The sequence below is a fragment of the Sylvia atricapilla genome, chromosome Z (genome assembly GCF_009819655.1).
Source record: "Sylvia atricapilla isolate bSylAtr1 chromosome Z, bSylAtr1.pri, whole genome shotgun sequence".
Lineage (NCBI taxonomy): Eukaryota > Metazoa > Chordata > Aves > Passeriformes > Sylviidae > Sylvia > Sylvia atricapilla.
The window spans coordinates 58,446,059-58,470,126 of NC_089174.1; positions in this window are offsets into that span (position 1 = coordinate 58,446,059).

The window sequence follows — 24,068 nt, forward strand, 5'->3', positions numbered from 1 at the left end:
ATATCCCATATGGTTTAATGGACCTGAACATCCAGAAGATGACAACTTCAGGAAGAGCAATCATGAGAAGAAGGTCTGAAAGAGATTCTGTATCTCTTTTAGAAATATCTATATAATAAATAACTCTGTATCTATTATACAGAGAAGTATTTTGTATGATAATAATTCAAATTCTTTTGCAAGAAGTTGAATAACTATTATATTCTTTCCAATCTAGTGAAAATGATGATGATTTCTATACATACAGGCCATAACTGGTCAACTATATTATGCACTATAAATCATGTCAGGCAAGCTGTTATTCTGTTTATTTTAGGCATTTTTTTGAATAAAGAGTAATGTGAGAGAAATAAAATACGTCTAGTCAACAACAATAATGCATTCTTTACCAGTTAAATGACAGAAAAGTACATCGTAGTCAAATATTGCAGAAAGACCTGTGTGTGCGTATGTATTGTAAAAGAAAGGAAACTACAGGCCTTCATTAGCACTATCTTAATAATTAATGGCATAAAATTAAAAAAAAATAAAATCAAGAAAAATTGTAATTTCAATGCATAATTATGTCTGTATAAAATGTATGCAGTAAGAATGTCAAAAAATGATGGTTTCTAGAAAAAGAAACTATCTAAAAAAGAAGAGTTTTAACAAAAGGAAAAGAACAATGTGAAATACTTATTCAATGTAACAGTTATTTTATCAGAAGAAGCTGACAATTTCTTTAAATGTATTCTATTCTGAATTAAAAAAGAAAGTCCTGTATGGGAAAATTAATTCTCTAAATCACAGGATGGAGATGTATGTAGTAATTTTATTCTCAAATGTAATACCTTCTAACATATTACCTTTTTTTATAAACCATTTTGTTTTTCAAATCCATGCAGAGTTTCAATCACCTTTGTACTTAAAAATTACTGTACTCATAGCAAGCTTTAAGGTTTCAGTGTACCAAATGCCACTTCTCCCATTTTTATTCCTTACATTTATCTATCTTGTTTTTTTCATACAGTTTGCTTATCTTTGCAGTTTCAGCATACCCTGTCAAAAGTTCACTTTTTAAGTTTGGTCAGACTTCAGATAAAAAAAAAACAACATTTGCAGTCATTTATTTTCATGCTAACTAACTATCAAATTGAAAATATTTAGGAGTTGGGAGAAGTGTTGTTTTGGGAGAGGGAGAGACTGTTGTTCATTTCTTTTGACTATCCATTCCATCAATGTTGGAGTCCAGGGCACAGGGAAAACCCTTCAAACTGCTCTGAGGGGTCTGGGACATCTGCTGGGACCCCAGGTCATTGCCTTTGACCTCAGCCCATGGGAAAAATTGCCAACACTTAAGATGAAAAGAGAACAGCAAAAATTTAAATTAGATAGTAGTTTAGTTTGTCGCAGTGTGAAGATTTGTAGTTTTGGGTTTTTAGAGTGGAAATAGATAGAGGCAAGATGGAGAATTTTGGGTGGTGTCTTAAGTTCTTCTTCTTCCTATTCCATCTTCTGCTGTGAAGGTGGCACAAAGACATTGGTTGAATGTAGACGATGTAAAAAATTGCACGTCTAGAGTTAGTAGTAATTATTGGTAAAATATTGGTAACATTGTGAATATAGTACATTTCAAGAGTTAGTTGAGTCAGAAACCTTTAAGAGACCTTGGACACCAGGTCTCAGGCTCTTGGCAGCAGTGTCTTTCAGCATGCTAAGCCTGGGGTAAGGCGGCGTGCTGACCTTTGGATAAAAAATTTAATAAACACCTTTCAAGACTGAGCTGCGAGTTCCAATCTTTTTGCAAATTCTTGCACGGGCCTTTGAGAAAGAAAAATCCCCTAATAAGGGGGATCTTGGACACGAAACACAAGATATCAATTTTACATTTTTAGTTTTACCTTGGTGGGGCCTTATGGTGTACATACTTTTGTATCCTTTGTGTAATCTTCCTGTTCTGGGACCTAAGGAATTCAAAACTGTTAAATGAAACTGATATAGATATAGCATATATCCTATACAACCTATATAGATGTAACCTATATAGATATAATCTAACAGACATAATCCTATAAATGTTATAGCAGTGCCAGATGTGGGATTTCTTTTAATGAAATGCATTATCATAATCTAAAACACCAAAACCTGTCTACCAAAAATCAATACCATGCTTTTCTCTGTTATTTGAATCCCCAGAATGGAGTCATTCTGAATATTAACTAGTTGAGGGTGAAGTTTATTCAAGAGAAATGTGAAGATCTGGTGGTCTGAGGACAGAATCTGGTTTCCAATGGAGTCAATGAATGAGAAGTGAAATCTGTTGTATATGTTCTTCACTTCAGAGTTGCTAAATGTGGGTGTAATCTGAACCACAGCATGAGAAAGCACAGTGAACCTTATCCATCCGTGAAGATTCAAGCTCTATACTTCAATTTAACTTTCAGGATTTGTTTCATTTATAGAAGAACTACTACATGATGACTACTAATAATTGTTTTTGAAATCTAATAAACATCAGAATTACTGGTGATATACAGTAGTAAAGAGCTTTTATTTTTATATTATGAAAGTAGGTATCTGAACCAATAAATTTGAGCTTTCTATTCTTGTGATCACTATCTAGTTTGAAAGACAGATGTCTGCTAAGGAAAGCAGAAGCCTCCCTTAAAATGGAAAATGTAAACTCCCTCCCTCAGAATTATAATAATTTTGAAATCAAGGGGCTCTCAGGTGAAGATATGAGAACAAGAATAACAGCTCCTTACCAGTATGTACAATAAGGCAAACAACCCACAACAGCTCTGGCATTAACAACAAACAGAACCACAAACCCAGTGACCCCTTCTCAGCCACAGGCACTTTCCCTGTTGGTGCAGTTCCGGTCACAGCCAGCAGGGGCGCTGGTGGCTCCTGGCGGGCAGGGCAGGTGTGATGACTCCCCCACGGCTGCAGGGGGCGCTGTGGCGGAGCTCAGCCAAGATGGGGAGGGATGGAAGAGAGGTTTGCTTCACAAACCCCCTGTGCACAAACTGATCCTGGTGCCCCTGCAGGACTCTTGGAAGTCACAAGCCAGGACAGCAGGATGTCTTGGCAGGCAGGGGGTGTGTGGCTGCAGTGCAGCAAAAACTTGGAGCAGCGCTGAAGAAGCAGCAGGGGTGGGGCAGCAGCAGCCCAGCTCCCAGAGAGAGGCACGCTCAGGATCCCTGGCACCTGAGCAGATGGGGGTAAGTCTCTCTTTTTAGTGAGGTAGGTGCTAATAGGATCCCAGTTCAGTGGCTGCTCTCACGAGCAGAAGCCCACCCTACAGCATAAAAGCATCTCTGGGCTGGGCTCTGGTGGCAGCAGCAATGAATTCCCTTCCCCAGGCAGCAGCTCCGACTGTTCTCCTCTGAAGCCAAGAGAGAGAGAGCGAGAGCAGCTGCCCCAGCCCGGTCTTTTTTTCCAGCCCAGTTCTCGCGGTATCTCTGTCCCTCAGAGGGAAACTCCCAGATAAGAGATGTGCAACCAGATGCCCTCCTCCCCTTAGCCTGGCCACTTCTTTTGGGTTTTTTAAGTACCCAGTCAATAGTGTTTCCTAGCAACTTACGGGAAAAAAGATTCTACAAGTAAAAAGGAACAAAAGGAAAGAAACCTAACACCCAACAATCACATAAGCAGGAAACACTATCCTTTGGAGAATTCCATCTCCCACCAATACCTTGAATAAATTTAATGGAGGTCAGTGGCTCACTGTGTATCTCTTCAAACCTTTTTCCTCCCTGTTATTGTGTTAGCTGTTGTACACAGTTCAAACCATCACTTATGGCAGGTTATGTTTAAAGGATCAGCTCAAGTAAAGCATTAAAAAATTCGCAAGTCCAGCCTTAGGAAAGTAAAGGCTGATTATATGCTTCTCTTATTTACACAAGAAGCCCTGGTAGACTTCTTATGACATGCCATTGAGAAGAACATAAATTTTTTCATTTCTTTAAAAAAATTATTTATAGCAATTCTCCTGAATGAACTTGTCAATTTGTGTGTTGTCAGATTTTGGAATGTTGTGCTATATCTCTGTTTCCTTCTGCAATTTTATACTGTATCTTTGTTTCCTTCTGTTTTCTGTCTAAATTTTTGTCCTTGTTTTTGTTATCCCACCTTAAGAGACAGCTCTTGAATTTAAATTGCAGTGAATAATCTAAGTTCCCTTCTGCAAGTTAATATTTCCATGAGTTTAACCAAATTAAACTTTGCAAAAAAGTATTTCCACACTGTGAATACCCTAAATTTAATAAACATGCCTAGGAAAATAAAAGTGAGTTGAGAAATGAGACCTTTTTATGGATATAGGGTTACCTGCATCTCTGGTACAGATTTAATGACCAGCTCAGTTAAGTACCTGACAATTAACTACCAGTTTGAAGTACAATTCTTCCTCAGTTGTTTTCCCAAATTTTTCCCAAAAAGGGCAGCTCCTTTAATAATCTCAAGCTGTATTTTCACTACAAGCAGTTGTCAATTAGAATGTAATTACTCGGTTATCTTGAAGAGCATTTAAATAAAGAAAAACAGATGCATTGACTAGAGAATACAGAAATGTTTACAAAACTTTTCTATAGCATTGCAAGTTCTTTTTTGCTCATACATATTCATTAATAGCTATATATGTGCATATATTTGATGAAGGCCCTTTACATAACATGTAATGCTGCTGAAGGAATGGTATTGTTGAAATGGAGTTCTGTTTTGAATTCTAATATGAAAAAAAAAAAACTTTATTAAGGGGGAAAAGAGACCAATAATTGCTTTTATCATGTTACATTTTGGATGCATTTGTAAGACAACCCAGAACAACAGCTCTAAAAAGCTGTTTCCTGGCTGGTAGAAAAGGAAGAAGGAATTTTCAGGTAATTAGCAGCTTGGGGCCACCAGATTGAAAAAACAAACAACATAATAGGTCATAATTTTTATTTACTAGATTCTTAGCAATTAAATTTGTATAAAGAACATTATTAGAAGTGTAGATTAAAATTATTTGTGTTAGATTCTGCATGAAGATATGTTAGATTATGATACGAAAATAACAAATCAGTGGCAAAGTGTCAAAATATGCAAATACTATTCTTATTCATGTATGCAGTAAGGTACTTGTGTGATTTTCAAATAGTTACAGGAAATATAATTCTCGAGAAGTCACATAACTTGTCTGCCAATTTTATGTTACAGTGAAATAGGATAAAATCACTTGTTTTTTTTCAATACATCCAAAATTACAGTATTAAACCAAATTCTTTAGGAGATAAGTGAGTAAGGAGCAAGCATTCTTTTAAAAAGCATTACTTGTTTCTGCAGTATCTGGGTGATATAAAAAATTAGTGTTCACTTCTAGCAGTATTCCTCTAAAAGCTCTATTTGTTATAAAGGCAGAATGTTATCAACAAGTACAAAACTAAGTAACATAAAATAGAAAGAGAGCAGATTATTCTCTTAGTCTTATCCATATGTGTTATGCCACAGTCTCTGAATGCCAGCCAGTAGAGTTATAAAGCAGTGTAATCTGAGCTCCTAGAAATCCTGTCAGTTTGTCTCTGTGCTCTTTATTTGGCAACTAAATTTTGGAAAAGGGTCTACATTCAAGGCATATTCACCAGTAATGGTGCATTTGGCAATATAGGCAATCTGAACTACTTTTCTGAGCAAACCCTGGGTGGGGCAAGGGGCTGTGTTACTGGCAGTGACAGATGAGCGGAGTGGAATGAAATTGATGATAGCATTCTCTCACCTTACTTCTCACTATCATTTCCACAAGACATTTCCCTCCAGGAGGAGTGGAAGTTAGCAATAAGGAAGCAGCAACCATAGATTTCTGTGCACCTTCTGTCCATCCCCATCTGATGGAAAAGCATCTTGTCTCCTCAGGCTCTAATAGTCATGAACGTGTGTTAACAGTCACTATACCAAAAATAACCTCAGAAAACAGAGTTGGAGAGTAAAGTAAAATGATGCTGATAAACAGCACGGATAAATGGTATCCCTTTTTCTACTTTGAAAGTTAATTAGTGATGACAAATTATTGACTTATTTTGTGTAACATTGAATATCTACCTAATTTGTTCATTAACAGTAAGGATTAAAAAATCACTAGTGCCCCAAATCAAAGAGAAAGCATCCTACTTGGGAGTTTGGGTTATTTCTTTTGCTTGCATTTTTCATATGTGAAGGATCAATTAATAAATTTATTTATTAATAAGTGAATAAAAAAAGCCTGTAGGTTAAAAAGCTGTTTGTTTTTTCTCAGTACAACACGATGTGTTTCTGCTGAGAAAGTCAAAGTCACTTCTGTGCTGTGTAAGATAATTTGCGGCGGTGCCTGTGTCGCCTGTCCGGCCAGCCCTGGCACCACAGCAACACAGTGGTTCTTGGCTTATCAGGAGTGCAGCGTGGCTATGGCAAAGGAAATGAAAGGAGGGACTCTCCAGTGGTGGATCCAATCGAGTTTATTGGAGGCTCCAGACGTGGAGTCCTCACCTCGGGACATCAGCCTCAGAGAGACCACGAGCCCCTCTGTGCTGTGACTTTTAACAGGGGGTGTGACACAGGGGAGGGTTCAGTCAGGGACCAATGGGGTACAGTAAGGGTGTGGCTCTTAACATAATAGACATGGGCAACAACCATACAAAACACAATGGGAGGGGGAAGCCTGGATCCTGCCCAATCACTCGATACCTTCCCTGGAAATTTCTGGACACAGGGAGAGGCCTCAGAGTGACAGACAGGACCAGAAGGTTATATAACCAATGATTGACACATAACTGAACATAGGAGAAACCGTACAAGGGGAGACATATGGGGTTACAGAACGAACCATTATATAAAATATTATTGAACAAATCAAAAACAGGAATATGAATAAAACACACCACCACAGTAATTCTTGGTTTGTAGGTTCACAAAACCATATTGGCCTTCTGAAATAAAAAAAAACCTCAAAGTGGGGTAAGCAGTCAATTTTAATGCCTCTGTAAAAGAGAAAGGCAAACTAAAAAACACCTCCTCACCAATACTCTATGGCAGGATCTATGCTACCAGCCTTATTCTAAGTTACAGAAAAAGGAAAAGAGAAAAGAAGAAAGAAAGGAAGAGAAAAAAAAATGAAGGAAGAATGTTGCAAAGAATATGGATTAGCTGTAGGCAACTGCCTGAAAATGAGCTCGTCTTTGTTCATGGTTATGTTCTCATCTAGAGTTTTTCAAAAACCTGCAGTGATGATTATTCATAAACCTTGGGAAGCAGTGTATGCAACTTGGACTAATTTTCTATTTCTAGAAAAGAAAACTCTTTTTAATCAACATTTTCCATAGAGATTTCATATTACATTATAAAATAAATATTACATAGAATATTCATTATGGTATTGTAAGCATAATAAATTCTTTTTATTATTTCATATTTCATTCCATATGTGATATCTTGGGGTTTTTTACTTACTATAGAAAATAGAGCACATTAACTTGTGTTTAATTTTTCTCTTTTTACTATTTTCAATATTTCTGATGTAAATGAAGCTTAAAAATACATAAATTATGAGCTGGAAAGTGGAAAAAATTGCTGAAAAAGAGAAGAACATAATTTGAATTTACAGTTATATTGAATTTATAGTCAGAAAAGGTTAGAGGTTTTAAAAGAAAATTGAATTTAGAAGATTTAAAAGGCTATATTTTCTAAGAAAGCTGTGAAATTTTAAAAAATTTCTTAGCCCAAGCTGTTTTTTATTTTTTTTTGGCACTGGCAGACCACTTTAATTTTGAACTGTTCTCAATAATGTAATGTAAAACTTATTCTCTCTCCCAAAACCCACATAAACTTCTTATATTGCTAAACTCTTTCAAAATAGAAGAACACAAAATCACCAGTATCAGAATTACAGAATCATTAAGGGTAGAAATTGATTTTGTTCTTTTAGAAAATAAGCATAAAAAGGCACAAGACATGTTCGTTGGAATTTTGGGAGAGATACTAGCAACAAAAGTACTAGTGAAAGAGGATTCCTGCATATACAACAGCTTTCAGGCTTGGATTCTTATTAACTTATTTATGCTTATATGAAATTAGTATTTAGCCATTGTAAATTTGCTCTACTGGCCCAAAAATATGAATTCTTTAATTCTAGCAAGAAGAGGTTGCTAGGTTGCAGTCTTCCATAAGTTTCATATCAGAAGCTTGTCCTGTTTTACTATCACAGAACCATAGAATCATAAAATTGTTTAGGTTAGAAAAAACCTCTGAGGTCATTGAATTTGACCTTTGACCAATCACCATCATGTCACTTAGACCCTGTCATTAAGTGCCCTGTCTATTTATTTCTTGAACACCTTCACAACTGTGGCTCCACCACTGTCCTATTCCCAATCCAAAGTTCCCAAATAATACTTTTTTTCTTTGGTATATTCTTGTCTCATTCTTAGTTTTTATTATTCTGGTGACAAAGTCTTCAAAAGGCTTATGCCTTTTTAATTGGAAATTGAATTATCTATCTGGTGGCAATTTTTATTTTTTTTAAATTATAGCTCTCTGATGTTCAGGCTGCCCTCAGATATATAGAAAGACATTTTAAATAGTCATTGGTTGTGATAGAAGAGGACATAGAATTGATCAAAGCACACGAGTGATTACCTTCTCCCCTTCTTGAACTACAGAATACATAATTTTATCTGTTACTGGGTTTTTTTAATGAATCATTTATATGAAAAGGAAACAAAATAAACACTTGGTTTTGTGTCCCTGCATCCATTTATCTTCATGAATGCAAGTATAAAATAGAGAGAGAGGACAAAGAAATAGGAACAGGCATGGTCTGGCTAAAATAGTTTTGTGTGCAGTACAGATATGCATAAATTTCTGCAAAATACTCATTGGTGCTTCTTCCTGGCACCCCTGACTTCCCTAGTGTCTTTGGAAATGTTGATCAGGACAAATTGTACCTGAAAACTTCAGGACATTTCTTAAATTAAAGTTGTAAAACATCATCAGAAAATTTGTATATGCCAGACTATGAGAAAACAAGGACGCACAAAGACATAGATTAACATTAGCTTGACCATATTGAGAAATTAATTTATTCATGTTTTATTCTTTTATGTATGTATATCATAGGCTTATTATAAAAAAACTGTAAGGTGAATCCTCAAAAAACTAATCTTCCAAAGAATCTCTGCTGGAAAACCAAAAAAGGGAAAAGTATATTTTATATTGTATTAAATATCATGGCAATTTTAGAAGAATATAATTTTCACAGGTCAGTAATAAATTTTTGTAGAGTTACATCCAGATCTTTTTGCCAGCACCATTTCCTGCATACTAACTCCATGTATATTTTGTTTGAACTCAGATATTTTTTTTCCCTGAGAGAAAGCACAGATAGCTGGCACTGGTTTTGGTGCATTCTGTTACATCAGTTGGGAACTATCTGGACCAGGGGACAAAAGGAACTGGAAATTCTCTTTTAAGTAATGCTTTTACTAAGGTTTAACTACCTTTTCCATTATTAACGAAGACTGATGCTCTTCTGGTCTGTCAGAAGTCTTTGGGAACTCTTACAAAAAACAGAGTTATTTCTGAATATTGAAAGAAATATGTTCTTTGGTTGGTTTAAGAGACCTTAGAAGATTGTCTAGTCATGTCCCTGTTGCTATAGATATCATTCACCATATCGAGATGCTCAAAGCCTCGTTCAACCTGATCTTGAATTTTTCAATGAAGTTGTACAGTTTTTTCATTCATCAATACACTCAAGTCCTTCTCTGTTCTAATCCCTTCATCCTCCAGCCTGCATTGATGATGGGGACTGCTCTGACTCATCTGCAGGACCTTGCAGTTGGCCTTGAGTCCTGGTTTAGGGAAAATTTTGGGAGTAAAACTCCAAATAGGGTCCCTCTAGAAGGCAGGTTCATTCAGCCTCTCCATGTTCTGGTTCTGGAAAAGATTTCCTTTAAGAAAAGTGGAAGAAACTATTTGTTTAACAAGCAAAATATTTACAAGTACGAAAAAATAATATTAAACAATTAAACCTCCCACTGTTCTGAAGAGAAGACAAATTCAGAAAGCCCTTGTTATGGGGTGTACCTCGGCTCACTCAGTCTCTTATCAGTCCCTCTTGTGCTGGAAAATGCCACGTCCTGGGCCAAGTGGGCCACAGGTGTGATCTCCTGGTGTTTTTCTGGGTTTTCAGTCCAGAGCAGGCTGATCAGCTCCAAAAAAGAGAAAAGCCACAGTCTGGGGAACTTCTCTGCCTCAGCTAGGAAAAAAAAAAAAAAATAAATCTAAAAAGCAAAGGAGAGCTCTCTCCTGCATGTCCATGCTGCAGACAACACAGTCCATGAGAAGGATGCAAAGGAGCAAGTGCAGTTCCTGAACACAAACTGCACACTTCTCCTCACCTCTGCTCTCAGAACCAGCCATAAAGGTGCAGAACTTAATATCCAGCATAAACAGAACAGACAAACATCTGTGATACAAGCACCATAAAGTCACCTCAGGACACCTTGCTAGATTTGATGAGGTTTTATGGGGCCACTCCTCGAGACTGTCAAGGTCCTGCTGTATGTCATCTCTATAAAATGTCTATCAAACTCTGATGTACTGAGTTTGAAGTTATTTTTAAAAACTGTTTTTGAACACTGTGCAAGAGAAATACTGAACTTGCAGTAGTACAGAATATTATCAGAAAATGAAGTGTTGTCAATTAGTACCACACTTTTGAAGGACTTCCAAAGTCATGATTACCACATATAGCAAGGCATCCTTTTCCAAATAAGATGGCACTTGACTGGTGAAGGTAATATTGCAGTATGCAGCTATTTAAAAGACAGGGAGGTGACGTGGGAACAGTGGTCAAGGAGGCTCTGTTCTTTGTCAGTCAGTAGTTTTAGTGGCTCGAGTTTTCCATGGCTGTTTTCTCCAATCAATTATCAACGATTTACTACAGCAGAACAAGACACACACAAAAAAAGACACCTGTCTGCTTTATGTTCATAAAGGCATTCAGAAATTTCCCAGTGAATGAGGACATCCCTTAGTATGTCCTCAGGACCATGAGGTCAACTTTGCTGCACATAAAATTTTGATGTCACCAAGATATTCTGAATCCTTACACTTACAAAACAAAAATCCAGTAGAAATATATGCAAAAGCCATAACTTCTTATACCCCTCTGTGATAACCTATTATGCTGAAGCTCACTAGGGACAGAAGTAATGCTGCCTATTTTGAATGTAAAATTTTCCTGGTGCTGTGTCTCTCTTGTTATTTTCCCTCTAAATCACCCTACAGTGATAAATTTGGCTGTTTAAGGTGTCTCTTCGGCAGGCTGTCCTTTGATTAGGCAATTTATCTTTAACATGCCCCAAAAAAGACATTCTCTATGAACAATAATTGACAGTTAGGTACTTGTACTGTGAATGCTATATTGTACTGGCTAGGTAATATACACGGAGAGTGAGATCAGCCAACACAAATGCTCCTTAATAAATGGCCATACTCCATAGCAACAATATATAGCCATTACTATACAGGTGAAAATATGCTGCAGGATTGGGAAAATACAGACACAATATATTTCATATTAAATAAGATTTATCAAGGTATTCTTTTGCAAAACATGGTTTATGTTAGACAACGTGTCCTACAGAGATCTAGAGTTTGGGTAAAACTCTAAGATGGATGCTGATTATTTTATCAGCCATGTGAAACAAATGGCCTGCAGTTATGTGTGAACAAAAGCAGCTATAATGAAGTGGTCCAGGTTTACATTAAGGCCATGTGAAGTATTAGTTACAAAATTTAAACATTGAAAGACTTAACTATCTTTTCTCAAATATCTCAAAAATGGCTATGTGTCATATAAAATTATACACTAGTGGTGAAGACTTACTAGTCCTGAATTTTAGCCAATATTTCAATACAGCTTTTGGTAGGAAATGTTTGATTTTTGGCTTACACTGTTGGCTTTTATTCTAATGTAGATGTTATACAGTTTTCTTGTACAATGCTCCAGTATCTCTGCCCACATCTACTGTTATAGAGAATCAGCATAGAAAATCTTGGCCAAAAGAAAAAAAAAGTAAGTAAAATCTAACCTTGCCATTATTATATAGATAATTGTCATTTCTAAAGTGAAAATTTCATTTTATAAAACCTAATTAAGTTAAAAGTGAGTTTTATCCACAGTTTCTCTGGGAAATCTGTTCCAGTGTCTAAAAAAGCTCTAAAAAAAAATTCTTCCCTATAACTAATATAATTCTAGTCTCTTTCAGCTTAAAACCATTCCCCTTATGTTACTACAGGCCACTTTCAAAAGTCTTTCTCTGTCTTTTTTATAAGCCTCACCTTTTTATATTGAAAAACCATAATCAGGATTCCTTGAAGCTTTTTCCTTGGGCAAGGAAAAAGGAAACCTGAAATCTCTCCAGTTTTCTTCACAGAAGTGTTCCAGTCCTTTGTCTTATTGTACTGGATAAAGTTTTATAGGACCACTCCCCAAGACTGTCAAGCTGTTTTCATATGTCATCCATTCCTTCATGTCTATCAACTGCACTGCTCAGCTTGGTGTCACCTCAAAAAAAATCTTTGAGTGCTCTCAATCCCACCATCCCAGTCATCAATAAAAACATTGAACAGCCTGTACTGACCCCAAAGGGACACTATATGCCACTGATCTTCATTTGGACATTGAGCCATTGATAAGAGATCTTTGCATACGGCAAATCCAAATTATTCTTTCTGCATCAAATAGTCTGTTGACTGAGCACATATCTCAATGATTTAGTGACAAGCATGTTGTGTGGAACTGTGTAAAAGACCTTGCAGAAGTCAAGACAAATAGAATTAGTTGCTTTTTTTTTCCTTATCCATCAACACAGACATTCCATTGCAGGAGGCCACCAGCCTAGTCAGGCATAATTTGCCCTTTTTCAAAGGGTATCATGTTGGCTGTTTCTAATCACCTCACATGTCAGTGATATGCCTTGGCATGTCTTCCACGAAGATCTTTCTCATGACCTCAGAGAGGAGAGGGTGATCAGTTGGTAACCCTAGTGTCTTTGTTTTTACCCTTTGTAAAAAGGGGAATAAATTTCCCTTTTTAGTCACCATATGTAGTGGCATGACTTTTCAAATATTGTGGAGAGTGATTTGATAACTACGCTACATACTTTACTCAGAATTCTGGGATACATCTTGTCAGCTCCCAAGAATTCATATTTGTTCAGTTTCCTCAGATGGCTTCAAACCTGATTTTCTCTTGGAAAAATGGGACATCTTTCTCCCAATCCCTGTCTTGAGGTTCAGCAGCTTGAGAGGTGTTTGGAGACAGATTACAATGTATTATAAGATTTAGGTCTAATGCAATTTTTGCATCAGTCAAAAATGGGCCATAAAATATTCAAAAAACATTTATGACAACAGACTGGGTTTCATATAAAAACTGCAGTACCTTTCAGCAGCAGCTGTTAGAGGTTTCTGGCTTATGTGGAAATAAAATGCTGATATATAAAGGTTTGGTTTTGACCCTGCCTTTCCATTTATCTCCAGGACAAATCACCTTTTTTTGGAAGCTTGTAGATATTTAGTAATAAATTGTAGCATAGTTTTTAGACTTTAATCTGGTTTATCAGCAGACCAAGGAAGAAACCTTGAATATGTAAGGTGACTATGATAAAAAGACCTTGTTTTATTCGCTGGTGCATTATTTTAAGTGTTAGCAAGGTGGTGTTTTTTTTGGTTTTGTTTGTTTGTTTTGGGGATGGTTTTTTTGTTGGTTTTGTTTTGTTTTGTTTTGTTCTTTTCCTTTTCTAGCTATGCCCAGCATTTGCTGTTATCATACCATATTCTGAATTTAAAAGCTCTACACTAAAAAAGGTGTGGAAGATGATAATTGTCATTGTCATGTCACATCAATATTAACTTTGGAATATGAAAATAAAAAGTTGCCTTTTCAAAGAAGTGCATGTCATATATGCATTTAGTGTTACTTAGAGAACTAGAGTTGTACTTCTTATTAATAAATTGCTGAAGATAGTAACAACTGTGTTAGGTTTGCATGGCAAGGTTTTGATAGCAAAGGAGAAGGATGACAGAGTAGCTTCTGCGAAAAATTGCCAGAACTTCCCATATGCTCAACAAAGCCATCTCCAAGAAGACCCACCTCTGACCAGCAGCGGTAGTAGCATTGCTGGCATAATTTATATGCGAGAAAAAAATTATTATGAGAAAGTAATTGAGGTCAGAGATGACACAAGTGAGAATATGTGACAGAAACAGCTCTGCAGACATCAATATCATTGCAGAAAGAGGGGGAGGAGGTGCTACACGTGCCAAAGCAGCCCATGGCAAAGACCAGGATGAGTGAGGCTGGCTCTCTGGAGAGGGGCCATGGAGGTCCATGGGGAAACAGGTGAATGTCTCCAAAGGAGGCTGTGATACCATGACAGGTACATGCTGGATTAGGTTCCTGGCAGGAGCTGTGACCCTGTGTGTGGAGAAAGGAGCTCATTATAGAGTAGGTTTGCTGACAAGACTTGTCCTGGGCGGTACTACAGGAACAGGTTGCTCCAGGGGACCCGTGCTGGAGGATCCTGCTCCTGTAGAACTGCGCTCTGTGAAGGAGACCCAGACTGGAGTAATTCATAAGTAACTGCAGATTGTAGGAAGGACTTGCATTGCAGAAGTCTGTGGAGGAATATCTCCTGTGGGAGAGATCCCGCTCTGCCCTAGGGGTCTCTCTGAGGATGAAGGAGTGGCAGAAACAACCACAACCCCATTCCCCATCTCCTGCACCACTGACGGGAAGAACATAGGGAGTCAGGAATAAAGTTAAGCCCAGAAAGAAGGGAAGGGTGGAGAGAAAGCACTTTTAAGTATTATTTTCCTTCTATTGAAGGAAAATTGCTTCTATTGAAGCAATTACTTCAGAAGGAATGCTGAGTTTCTTATTGCCATGCTGCTACATGGCAGTATGAAGCAACTAAGTGCCTGTACATGGATCTCTTTTGTATCTTCCTCTGGGTTTCCTAATGTGAAGCTGGCACTGTTACATCAAAGAAAAACCATTAAACAAAGCTAACAGGATTTAAAAAAAAAAAAAAAAAAAAAAAAAAAAAAAAAGATTGCAAAGAGAATGACCTCCTTGTCAGAACTTGATTGTTTTTAGTACCTTCCTCTGATAATGTGTGTCTCAGATAGCCTTTTGGAGAGCTCTAATGGTATTGTAAATCGGCATAGTCTTAGAAAGAAAAATTACTCCTTAATTTATAGCCAGTCAACAGTCTGTATATTAATGAATTATTTTTAAGATAAGCTCTACTTTACAATGCCCACTCTCCATTCTTTGAAAATCATCAGATAAAAAAATACATCCCAAAACGTAAAACTTCATATATTTTAAAATTTTGAGCTGAAACCAAGACACCTTATAGCAGCCATTACCCTTATGACTACACAATCTTCCTATTTCTCAATGTATTTTCCCTGCTTTAAATTTCTACCCTGAAATTCAAACTGAAGTAGGCCTTTAGTTTTTAGATCCAATAGTAATTGTGTATTTCACTTCCACTGTGGCCTTTGATAGAGGTATCTTCCAACATAATCATGTTATTGCTGATCAATTTAAAGACTCACAAGAGAAGACTACAAAACTTTCACAGGATTGGGACCCAGCCTGTAGCACTCACTCCCACAGATGCTGAGAATTCCCACAGGCTTGGCATTTTTCAAAACTAAATATAAAACATATTTTTATTTAGCTTTCCCCGATAAGGTATTTTCACTGGAAAATAACGTATGCAGCCTTTCTCTCTACCATAGATAGTACAGCATAGTACAGCAGCACCTCCTTCCTTCACCTCCTTCAATTAAAAAATGAAACAATAAAAAAAAGACAACAGCAATGACAACAAAACAAATAACAAAAAAAAAAAAGGAACAAGAAAAAAGTCACCCACAACCAAATCCCCACCCCACTTAATTAAACTACATCTGTCACATGATAAAAATGAGAGAGAAGAAGAAGAACCAGGATGTCTGTGGGTTTCTTCTATTTTTAGATACTCCAGAGGCACTTTGATTCTATGATGATGAGGCTATATATGTATCTCGATAGTTAATTCCTTAGTCCTCTAAGGGAGTCATTGAAAAATAAATGTTGATATATAATTGACTCATAGATATGTTGCCTCTGGCAATATGCTATAGAAATGGCATCATGAGATCGAGGGAAACAGATCACAGATTTTAGTAACTGACACTTCACATTTTGTAAGTTTATCCCTATGTATTTCAAATGTTAATTGGGATTATAAATCTCTCTACATTTGAGTGAGGTTGGGCTTTATCTCCTTGACAGTAACCTAGTATTATATTTTAAACTTACAGAATTGAAATTACAAATATCAGCATGAGTTGGAATAGTAAAATTGTATGTTAATTGTAAATTCACAATTAAAACCGACACTTGCTCTGACATGTGACTGCATGAACATTGTGGTGGCAAAATGCTAGCAGTGCTTTTTTGACACTGCATATGTAATTAGGAAAAAAATTTCTACCTCCTGTCAGGGGATTCTGTCTAACTGTAGTGTATGTTTTCCATATCTTTTGTTAATATTACATTTCTGAGAGTGTTTTATTGGTCCAATCAACAACAAACAGTATTCTGAAATTAAGGGAAAGGAATTAGTTAGTGTGCTTCTTGTTGCATGTATAGCATAGAAAATAAAATGGAAAATACTGTAATTTGAAGGCAGAGATTTGGGATGCGTTCAGAGGAGCTATTCGGTGACAATGTCTAGATAGTTAGCATTTTTAAGTTTGACTCCTTGAGGGGTATGGTATCTATCAAGCTGTCTTTCTGACAAGACAGCACTCTACTCAGATATGAATAGATAATGCATTTAAAAGCGTAGCGGGGGGGTGGCGGGAAGAATCACAGAATAATATAAACCAACCGTTAGTAGAAGGCATAACTTTAAATACAGATGGGTTGTAATGCATGTCAGAGAGACTTGTACTATTTTAGAATCTTAAGAGACCATATGTGGGGGCAGGTAGTGGGAGGAATGCAAAATTTGTGGGTTTAAAAAATAACAACAGAAAACCTGTGTTGAAGTTCTAAAAAAAGATCATGTTAATTTGTGATTCATTGCCAAATGCAACTAGAGATTCATAGCACCAATTAAATCAAGTGTTCTAATTAAAATGTGTTTTTGTTTTAGTCCATGAAAGTTGTGCAAAGTTAGCGACAATGTGTTTCTCAATTTTAAATAATTTTAAAATTTCAAGGATGAAGAAGAGCATTGAAAATAGGAAAAGGAAGATTTTGCACTAGTCATAAATCATGATTAAGGTCAGACTTGCCTTTGTGATATGTGTAGTTTTGACATTGAATGACTCATCAACCTTATATTTATTTGGTGGATCTCAGTGCTTATGAGATCAAGGATCCATTATCCCTGTATTAAGCTTGTACCCAAGACGTTTGCAGCTAGATCTTGTAGGAGGACCAGTTCTATCCCATTTCAAAAGATTTAGCTCAAATACAGTTTAATGTGGATAGTGTTCCATAGAATCCTCAGAGTCAAAGAAGACACATTTAAAGAAGCTCTCAAAAGAAGTGGACCAGGAATCTAAGATGTGCAACAAATGTACACATTTCTATGTAGATATCAAACTTTAACTGTTGACACAACATGATTTCTCTTGCATGGATTATATGTGAAGGAAGGAAATTAATATTATCAGATTTTCAAATCCCTTGGTGTGTTCAAGTTTGTGTGGTTTTAAATTTCACATTTGAATTTAGCAGATAAAAAACCCATACAAAATCCCCCCAAAAAACACAAATGAGACTGCTAACTATGATAGTGTCCTATCTTTATTCAAAAAGTTCTTCTAATGCACAAAACTAGGTACCCATATATATATAAATAGTTTTCTGCACGTAACACACATTAGTACTACTCGATACTCAGTCACTTTTTCCTCACAATACTTATTTATCCACTGACATAATCCAGAAATTTCTTATAAGTCTCTTCAAATATACTGTGGAATTCAAATTCTATAAAAATTTTACTTGGTTTTACCTGAAATGTGTTGGAAGCAAACACACAAACACTAACCCATTTCATTTCTTTGGCACTGCAATTTTTAAAGCAGTGCCAAATGTAAAGTAGTAGTGAGTTGTTTCGCAGATATAATCATCCTAAAATGCAGCTTTAGGACATTCAGACAGAGTCACAATCCAGAAAACATGGATCCTGCGCTCTGAAGGGACCTTAGCGCTTTAAGAATGGGTCATGTGATCTGTATAAATATGCATAGGATCTTCGGTTCTTTCGTATGCAACAGGGTCATGGAGGAGGAGTGCCTAAATTTCATGGATCACAGTAGACTTTCTAAGTTAAAAGTAGTACCACATACAACTAATAAAAAACCTACCAGTCAAAAAAAATCATCTCTGAGAAAGCTGTATTATCTCTGCTGATATTTGGAGATCTTTTATACTGAAAAAGTGAAAAAAAACCTCTCAGAATTCCTTACATTCTTAAAATTTTATATAAATTATGTAAGCATCTAAAACACAGGCATATTAAGTATTATAGTTTATCTGTTACCTGGAAATAACATAGTTAATTCAATACCATAAGTAACACAGTGAATTGTAAGTCCATGCTAAATGTAGGGGAAAATCAAAAGTATGTTTGCTATAAACTACTAGTGTAAGAACAATTTAAACAGACAAATAGTGTTTAAGCTTTTTATATCAAACCTGAAATGTTCTTACTACAATTTAAAGAATAATGAAAATGGATAGATGATATTTCAGTTTTGTTTCTTTAGCTGTGCTTTTTTCTTAATTTCATTTATGATTAAAGAAATAACAAGATTTAGTTAGAAATATTAATAGCAGATAAATTTTGTGATACACTTTTTCGGGCATTCGAACAATCAAGCTAGGGTGAGAGAGACAGAAGATGAAAGATGATCAGGGTAATAATTGATACTAATTATATTTATAATGTTCTATTACCCTCTCTACTCAATCCCTATTGGATGGTCCGTGGATCTTGATATCATAACTAGTCAGCTGGAGATACAACTGAAAATATTTACCAAAATCATGATGGTTTCACAAACAATGGCATTTCTGAGGCCTGGAGAGGGACAGTATTGGTAATGAAACACCTGAGCTGCTTTGCTCCTGCCCACCAAAAAACTATATGCTCTTTTGAGTTCATGAGGCCACTATAATCTCTGGAGGGTGACTATCCAGACTTCTAAGCACACAGATAAACAAACAAAACCCTAAAATATAGCACAATATTGGAAATAAGCTCAGAGTCCTAATACCTTGAAGGCAGAATAACAAAGTCCTGCAGACTAAGGAATGAAGATTGTTATGAGTGGCAAACAGTACTGAGATAGGGAGATCTCAGCAGAGGCAGGTGAGAGGTTGGCAGATCCCCAAGAGGTAGGAAAGCCTTCATCATACATAACAGAAAATTGTGATTTCTCCTGCAAAAAGCGCTTTCGTTTTTGCCATTAATGGAGTAGAACTGTTCTTTTTTTATCGGGTTAAGAAAAAGGGATATGTGGGAAGTGAGGGGTCAGAATGTCTGTGGTACTTGTTTTGGCTGGCAGGAGCACCAAAGCCTGCAGGGAAATATCTTGTGTTTGAAATATAATGAGCATCATCAGCACAACATCTAACAGCACCGTAGCAAAAAGAAAATTCCATGGGTGTCAACAGGTCCACAGAACTCAATGTGTGGCCACACTTTTAAAGAAAACTGTCCATATGACAACATCTTGTTCATTTTTTATATTCATAGAGTATGTTTAAGGTGTATGATTAACTTATTTTCTATTGCTGAGACTTCTCTGTTCACATTGCTGTGACATTTCTATTCATATGCTGCTAGCTTTCAGAGAGTTCAACAATACCCCTGCTGCCCTATAAACAGAAAGTCACTACCTTAGGAATACATGGTTTTATGACAAAAACAAATATCCCTTTTTGCTTCTAGCGGTATTACAGAACAATACCCAAGAAAAAATGGTATGAAATAGCATTGGGTTGGTGCAGCACCAGTGGAGTCACATGGTAAGAGGCTAGGTGTGCTGCACACATTCACAGTCCTGCTGATTTTCAGGATAAATCTCTAAGAATAAATGCTCAGCAACACTGAGAAAGCACCCTAGTCATCTGTTTCAATGAAGCTGTGATAGCATAAGCTAGAGGAGATTGCCACATTCTAGTGAGGCTGCAATTTGGACTGCTGAGCTTTCATTGCCAAAGGGGATGTTTGGGAAGCAATGAGCTTATCTTTACTTTTAAGTGTAAATTGACAGATAGGAATAGAGAGTTCTCCCCTCTCTGAAACCAATTTGAGATCAAGATTCTAAAGTCATTTCACACAGAACAGCTGAATGCTGACACACAGAACCTTTACTGGTATAAAGATTCTTGTCTGAATGTGGCTTCAAAAGCAATCATACATTCCCTTTTTTTTAAATACCTCAAGAAAGTTTTTACCTAGTGGAGACATTGCACAATAGCCATTGAAGATTAGGCTCCTAAGTTAATTTATAACTTATTAAACAAACTGCAGAGTCTCAAAAGTTCTCAAATTTTATTATGGTTGGAGCACCCTTGGAAGTTTAAAACCAACAAAGATGTGAGTGTGCTCTTAAGGACCTCCTCTTTCTGTATAAAAGGACAGTGAAGTAGTTAATATTTCTGTCAACAATAAAATGTATATTAAAAAAAATCCAAATCCTCCCATGAAATTGTGATCATGTAAGAAACATTTTGCAGAAGTAGCATCCACATATGTTGGGTTTTTTCCTCCCAGCAAATGCAAAAACTACTGCACTGATATATTGTGAATGTGAATGAAACATTAGAATTTCTGTGAATAGACTATGAAAAAAAATTATGACCTTTTCTTAGTATAACATAAAATGAGTTTTCAAACTGTGAAATATTAGTATGCATTATTTTTTTGTCTGAATATTTTAAAAAAATCTTAGTTTAGGCTAACAGTATAGGGTTGGGTTTTAAAGTTTTGGAGGTTTATCTATTCATTTTTGGAGATCTTGTCTGTCAAATATGCAGAAGTTAAAAATTAAAAGCTAACAAAATATAAAATTTATTTTTGGCATTTGATAAGTAATTATTATAATCTTAACAAACTTGATTAGAATAAAAACATAATTACTTTTTCATCAGAATTCATAGTTAACAATATTTTTTGTTGTTCCAGAACAAAATATTCCTTCAGCATATGCATTTTTATGTTTGTGTTCTGAGCAATTGTTTTTTCTATGTAAATAATTGGTCTTCCAGCAATTAAAATTTTTTTAAAAAAAGCTTATATGTTTCAATAACAGTATTAAAGCTAATACTCAATTTAATTAAGAAAAACATTTGGAAAGAATGCAATCTTTTTTTTTTTTTTTTTTTTTTTTTGGATTAAGAAATCATGTAGCATACATAAGATATTTTCTTTCTAGTGAATAGTTAAATATAAATATGATTCTATAGGTCTGTTTGAATTTGCAATTCTTCTGGCTTGTTGTGTATTTTATTATCACAATTAAGTAAAAAGTAAATGTGTTTATGTTGTGGTTTAAGAGTGGTTTTTCCTAATTAAGTGCTTCTAAGCACTAAGACTCTCCACACTGCCTCTCCCTGCAGTGGGATGTAAAGCAGAACTGGAGACACAGAAGGCAAAGATCATGGTTTGAGGTAAGAACAATTTATGGGAAGCAGCAATGAGATAAGAAAACAAATCATAACAGCAACAGCAGCAAATACTAAGAGAGGGTAAAAGAAAACAAATGCTACTGCTCACTGTGGAAACCCCTGACAACAGAAAATTCCCAATCTGCTACAAACCAGCATCACACAAACTTTTCCTCCAGCTTAGAACTGGCGCCATCCCATCACTCCCTTGGCAACACTTACTCAAGCATAAGGAACCCTTTCTTCCCAAAATTACTCCTTTTCCCCTGCTCCCACAAATGATGTGAGGTTAAATAGAGTAACCTCCCGTGTCCTAGTCATGCCCATTCCTGGCTACTGCAAAAATTAACCCTGTCCTGAATGTTCAGAACAGTTTCTCTGTTTCTGTTTTCCTTTTTTTCTTCTCTTCAGCATAAATTTTTTGGTTAAAGTAAAGGATAATGTAGTCTGGTGGGGCCCTAGCAAGGCACCTACCCAGACCAGGCTCAGCCATGGGGAAGACTACGTTGCTCCAGGCTTTTCCCAGGCAGTTGCCCTCTATCACTTCCTGCAAGTCCCTGACAAAAAAATTTGTGCAATCTAGATCCCAGAAATACCCCTGAATCACTCACCTTATTAACAGTTTCCAGACAGGCCCATTATTCACTATTCTCTGAGCCAAATAAAGTGAATCCATTAATTTTCCAGTGACCAAAGTCAGCCACTTCCTGTATTCTCATTTTCTTTTTTTTTTTTTTTTTTCCCACTGGTACTCTGCCACAATTTTTGATTAGTCAAATTTATCTTTTAATACATCTACCTGTTGTCTCAATAAGGACTATTCTATCATTAGAGTAACCAAGTTTTACTGACCTTTTTGCCCTCTCTGATATGTCCTATGTCACTTTCTTAATTAAGTTGGAATTTCCTCTAAAAGTATATTTGATCCTAGCACCCTTTTCCTGTGAACTGGAACTTGCATACCACTACTGCATCCAAGACAACCACTGATTGTCATATCTGCTCTTCTGTATTAGTAAAGGTAACTGTGAGCAGACCCAGCTGGGCACCACTATTGGTTGGACCATCTAGTACCTATATCACCCGCCAGAAACCTTCTTTTTCACTTGTGTTTTTAGTAGAAAGTTACACTTGTACTCTCCTAATATAATAAACTTACTATCAGGTTAATGAGCATCCAAGGAAAACGAGACACAATCAAGCAGTCATTCTATTTCCATTATTTGTGATTTGTGAATATATTAAAAAAAATAACCAAAACAAAGCAACAAAAGTTTTAATATAGAAAAGACCAGGAGTTTAATCCAGCTTGTAAATATTATTCAATATCTCTAATAAACAAATTTCACGTTTTTTAAAGACAAGATGGACTTCTTTTACCCTCCCCCCAAGGTTTCTGTGGCTTAAATGCTTCACAGAATCAAAGCTGCTTCTTTAGACTCAATGTTGAAATTAAGATCAATGAACACTTCTTAGTGCTCCCATGTTGTCATCCTTGTGTCCATCCCCATGTTCTCCATGGTAAGAGCAGGGATCTTGAAACCGAAACAAAAGCTGATAGCAAATGTTTTAGTAAGGTTAGACAGTTTTCAAGAAGCAGTTTCAAGCATAAATAAGAGGTTTGAAGTTATATGCAATGGGATTTTGCAAACTGATTTGAGAGCAAATAAATTAGGAAATACACTATCAGCCCAGGATGTTGTGGTGACCGTATTGATATACAAAGCTAAGTCCTTTCAATGGCAAATGAACAGAAAGGTGAATATGAGTAAGGTGAATGAAATTATTGGCATTTGAGAAGGCCCAGAATACAATGATATCAAACTTCCTGAACTTATTAGAGGAATAACTCTTGGCAAATAATTTACCGTGGATGTTTCATGCTGTACAGCCAGTAGCTGATTCACCTAACAACCCAAAGTTGAGAAGTCAGTGAAAGAATATACACTTCCCCTCATTCTTTCCCTCTACAAGAATGCAGAGATAAATTAACTAGTTATCAACAGCTGACAAATGTCAGTAAGCAAAGTATGGGACACTCTGAAAGAACAGAATACATAAATCCCAAATACATTTACTTTATTCCTGAATTTGACTGGCTTACTTTTGTAAAAATGAAGACAATGCCCAGACTTATATGGTTTGTGTTAGCTACAAAGCAACTATCTGCAAGCCAAAATAATTATTTTACTTCCCTTCATCATTATTTTGGAGAACTAATAGTTTCTCTATGAGCTGAAACCTAAAATTCACCTTCTGTGAATGGTAAATTTACTATTTTCTGTATGCTTTTGCAAAATGTTTTGTAATGATC